The sequence below is a fragment of the Triticum dicoccoides genome, chromosome 2B (assembly GCF_002162155.2).
Source record: "Triticum dicoccoides isolate Atlit2015 ecotype Zavitan chromosome 2B, WEW_v2.0, whole genome shotgun sequence".
NCBI lineage: Eukaryota > Viridiplantae > Streptophyta > Magnoliopsida > Poales > Poaceae > Triticum > Triticum dicoccoides.
In genome coordinates this window covers 517,007,410-517,013,004 of record NC_041383.1, presented here as the reverse complement: position 1 = coordinate 517,013,004, position 5,595 = coordinate 517,007,410, and positions in this window count along the sequence as shown.

Sequence of the window (5,595 nt, the reverse complement as noted above, 5' to 3'; positions counted from 1 at the left end):
ACCATGTTGTTTGCTTCTTTCCGGTTGTGCTTCTTCTCGATAGTTCCTATTTTGTAGCGATCGTGAGGATTTGCTCAACTACGCTTGGTTCGTCTTCGCCCGTTCGTCTTCTTCATGGACTCTTTCTTCTTCCTAACGGGATTTCAGGCAAGATGACCATCACCTTGGATCTCATTACTATCATTGCTATGCTAGTTGCTTCGTTCTATCGCTATGTTGCGCTTCCTATCACTTGTTCTTCAAGCCTCCCCAAATTGCCATGTCAACCTTTAACCTTTTTCACCCTTCCTAGCAATCTGTTGCTTGGCTATGTTACCGCTTTGCTCTGTCCCTCTTATAGCGTTGTTAGTTGCAGGTGAAGTTGAAGATTGCTCCATGGTGGACAGGATTATGTTGGGATATCACAATATCTCTTATTTAATTAATGCATCTAGATACTTGGTAAAGGGTGGAAGGCTCGGCCTTATGCCTGGTGTTTTGTTCCACTCTTGCCGCCCTAGTTTCTGACATACCGGTGTTATGTTCCTTGATTTTGCGTTCCTTACGTGGTTGGGTGATTTATGGGACCCCCTTGACAGTTTGCTTTGAATAAAACTCCTCCAGCAAGGCCCAACCTTGGTTTTACCATTTGCCTCACCACCACCTATACCCTTCCCTTGGGTCAACCAACCCGAGGGTCATCTTTATTTTAGCCCCCCGGGCCAGTGCTTCTCTAAGTGCTGGTCCGAACCGAGTAGACTGCGGGGCCACCTCGGGGAAACTTGAGGGATGGTTTTACTCGTAGGATGTCTCATCCGGTGTTGCCCTAAGAATGAGATATGTGCAGCTCCTATCGGGATTGTCGGCACATCGGGCGGCTTTGCTGGTCTTGGTTTACCATTGTCGAAATGTCTTGTAGACCGGGATTCCGAGACTGATCGGGTCTTCCTGGGAGAAGGTATATCCTTCGTTGATCGCAAGACCTTATCATGGGCTAAGTTGGGACACCCCTGCAGGGTATAAACTTTCGAGAGCCGTGCCCGCGGTTATGTGGCAGATGGGAATTTGTTAATGTCCGGTTGTAGATAACTTGACACCAGATACGAATTAAAACGCATCAACCGTGTGTGTAGCCATGATGGTCTCTTTTCGGCGGAGTCCGGGAAGTGAACACTGCTTTGATTTATGTTTGACGTAAGTAGGAGTTCAGGATCACCTCTTGATCATTGCTAGCTTCACGACCGTTCCGTTTGCTCTCTTCTCGCTCTTATTTGCGTATGTTAGCCACCATATCTTGCTTAGTTACTACTGCAACCTCACCACTTTACCCCTTCCTTACCCATTAAGCTTTGCTAGTCTTGATACCCATGGTAATGGGATTGCTGAGTCCTCGTGGCTCACAGATTACTACAACAACAGTTGCAGGTACAGGTTATGTGATGATATTGACGCGAGAGCGATGTTTGCTTGTTTTGGAGTTCTTCTTCTGCTTCTTCTTCGAATAGGGGATAAGTTCCAGGTCGGCAGCTTGGGCTAGCAGGGTGGATGTCGTTTGAGTTTCTGTTTGTGTTTCATTCATAGTCAGATGATGCTCTTGTGTATGATGTTGATGTATTCTTGGGGCGTTTGTGCCTTATGTATGTATCCCCAACTATTATGTAATGGTTTGATGTAATGATATCCACCTTGCAAAAGCGTCTTCAAGATGCGCTTCTATCCTTGGTGGGACCTTCGAGTTCCTTTAGGAAAGGGTCGCATCTTGGGCGTGACAAGAAAGTAATGCAGATAAGGTTCAAGATAGTGAGACAACCCTGTTGGTCTCCAAGAAAGGTGATAAAAATGATCTTGTAGACAGTGAGAAAACCCCACAGTCCTGCGTTGATGTAGTGTTCGAGTTACTGGCCAGTATCGCTGGCACAAGCTCTTCGAACTCGCTGCCTGAATCACTTCGTCTTCTTCCATCTTAGCTACAAGCTGGAAGGCATCAGTCATCTGTGCTGCGGAGAAGCCGAAGGACTGAGGAAGTCCCTGAAGAATTCAGATGCGTACTTTCTTGTGCAACAGCAAGCGCTGGAGGATTTAAGAGCCAAACAAGAGAAGTTTAATAAGCTTGCTAAGCATCTTGCCAGCATTATGGGTACCCAGGATATTGTTTCTTGAACTCTTCTGAAGTGGTTTCAGTTCTGGACTTGTTTTGCTGCGGCGTTTATATGCTGCTGTGTTCCCTATATTTGCACTGGTGGTGAACTTTGAGGCCCAGTGGATGTAATATGTGTAAGAGCCGTGATAGCCTAGCATAAGTTGCTTGCTTATTTATTTCCTTGTTGTCTTGTTTATTTGTTTGCTTGTAGTCAGTGCAGTTCTTTTTCCGCGGTTTGCTAGTGGCTGCAATAACCTATTTTTTAAAACTAAGCCACAATAACCATGGGCTAATATTTACTGTAGTGACACTGGGCCTCCTACGGGCCGTAGAAACAGTGGGCCTTCTACGGGCCATAGAAACAGTAGGCCTTCTACGGGCCATAGAATCATTGGGCCTTCTACGGGCCCCAGAAACAATGGGCCTTCTACGGGCCCTATCATCAATGGGCCTTATACGGGCCGTATGATCGATTGGCCAAACATGGGCCAATAACAGGCCGCATTATGGCCGTGAATGGGCTAGAGTTGGAATCATCCGTTCATGGGCCGACCATAACAGCCCAATGTATTAACGGACCACAAATGGGCCGACTGTAACCACGGGCTCAATTTGGCCCACAAGCAGAAAATTACAGTAACGGGCCGTAAGTACACGAATGCTCGAGATGAGCCCAAGAATAAATGGGCTTTGAGAAGGCCGAAAGATAACATGGGCTGGAAACGACCCAACTGAATAACGGGCCATTAATGGGTATAAAGTGATACACTGTTCATTACGGGCCAGTTTCACCACGGGCCGTTAATGGGTCTAAAGTGATACACTGTTCATTGCGGGCCAGTTTCACCACGGGTCGTTAATAGGCCAAGAGTTACATAGGGCCTCATATGGGCCGAAAGACGTCATGGGCCATACATGGGCCAAAAGTGAAAATGGGCTGGAATCATATTGGATGGCCCAGATGATGCTACTGGGCCTAATTCGGGTAGGGCGTAACGGGCCTTGGGTTAGCGGGCTGTAAATGGGCTATATGCAAACATGCCGTTAACAGGCTTTCCATGGGCCGGACCGTCACCTTTTGACCAAGTCAAACGGGCTGACCTTTTCATAGGAATGGGCCTCTATTGGGCCGGGCCACGTGTCGACGTATCATAGGCGCCTTCTGTCCAATGAGTGGATGACATCTGTCCCAACAATGAGCCGACACGTGTTTCCTCCAGCCAATGACGACTTTACACGTGGAAAATCCCCATTGGTCGGGGCTGTTAACGGGTTATCGGGTCCAAAACCCGACCCGATAGCTTAACGGCGTTCCGTTACGGTGGATGCCACGTGTTGGTCACCCTTGACGAAAGCACTTCTGTCACGCACGATTTTATCGTCATGGAAGTGGACACTTCCCTGATGATAATTTTGGTAATGTCATGGAACACTTCTACGACAGCACAGGTATGACTATCTTGATTCTGTCATAAATTTGTCATGGATGTACATGCATGACAAAAAACGCGACCTACTATGACAAACACGTATCATCACGAAAGTGTATTTTTTGTAGTGTATTGAGGGAACCCTGGGGAACAACATGGAGGTTCATCTTGCGGAATTGTGGAGTAGGGGGTAGGAGTGCACCAGGAGGAACAATATGGAGGTTCAACTTCCTGAATTCTTCAACAAGTGCTATGTCTTGAGCTTGCGTTGGTTTTTCGTGAAGAGGAAAGGGTGATGCAGCAATAGTAGCGTAAGTATTTCCCTCAGTTTTTGAGAACCAAGGTATCAATCCAGTAGGAGGCTCCTCAAAAGTCCCATGCACCTACACAAACAAACAAAGAACTCGCAACCAACGCAATAGAGGGGTTGTCAATCCCTTCACGGCCACTTGCGAAAGTGAGATTTGATAGAGATAGTATGATAAGATAAATATATTTTTGGTATTTTATGATATAGATTGGAAAAGTAAAGATGCAAATAAAAGTAGATGAAAAGCTTATATGATAAAAGATAGACCCGGGGGCCATAGGTTTCACTAGTGGCTTCTCTCAAGATAGCATAGTATTACGATGGGTGAACAAATTACTGTCGAGCAATTGATAGAAAAGCGAATAATTGTGAGATTATCTAGGCATGATCATGTATATAGGCATCACGTCCGGGACAAGTAGACCAACCCTTGCCTTCATCTACTACTATTACTCCACACATCGACCGCTATCCAACATGCATCTAGAGTATTAAGTTCATAAAGAACAGAGTAACGCATTAAGAAAGATGACATGATGTAGAGGGATAAATCATGCAATATGATATAAACCCCATCTTTTTATCCTCGATTGCAACAATACAATACGTGCCTTGCTGCCCCTTCTGTCACTGGGAAAGGACACCGCTGGATTGAACCCAGAGCTAAGCACTTCTCCCATTGCAAGAAAGATCAGTCTAGTAGGCCAAACCAAGCTGATAATTCCAAGAGACTTGCAAAGATAACTCAATCATACATAAAAGAATTCAGAGGAGATTCAAATATTTATCATAGATAAACTTGATAATAAACCCACAATTCATCGGGTCTCAACATACACACAACAAAAAGAGTTACATCGAATAGATCTCCAAGAAGATCGAGGAGAACTTTGTATTGAGATTCAAGAGAGAGAAGAAGCCATCTAGCTAATACTATGGACCCGAAGGTCTGTGGTAAACTACTCACAACTCATCAGAAGGGCCTTGGAGATGATGTAGAGGCCCTCCGTGGTCGATTCCCCCTCCGACGGAGCGCCGGCGAAGGCTCCAAAATGGGATCTCACAGATATAGAAGGTTACGGCGGTGGAAATAGTTTTTCGTGGTGCTCCTCAAAGGTTTCAGAGTACGTAGGTATATATAGGAGGAAGAAATAGGTCGGTGGATGCTCGAGGGGCCCACGAGGGTGGGGGCGCGCCCACCTGTAGGGGGCGCGCCGGGCACCCTCGTGGCCGCCTCCTCTATTGCTTGATGTCCACTCCAAGTCCCCTGGATCTCGTTTGTTCCAAAAAGATCGCTCCCGAAGGTTTCATTCCGTTTGGACTCCGTTTGATATTCCTTTTCTTCGAAACACTAAAATAGGCAAAAAAAAAACAGCAATTCGGGTTGGGGCTCCGGTTAGTAGGTTAGTCCCAAAAATGATATAGAAGTGTAAAGTAAAGCCCATAAACATCCAAAACGGGTAATATAATAGCATGGAACAATAAAAAAATTATAGATACATTGGAGACGTATCAATGGAGAGTTCAACCCACGGAGGGTAACAGATGCGCGAATCCACGGAGGGCTCCACCCACAAAGGGTTTCAGGGTACGTGGGTATATATAGGAGGAAGAAGTAGGTCGGTGGCTGCCCGAGGGGCCCACGAGATAGGGGGCGCGCCCTGTAGGGGTGGACGCGCCCTGTAGGGGTGGGCGCGCCCTCCACCCTCGTGGCCGCCTTGGCTGCTTCTTGACTT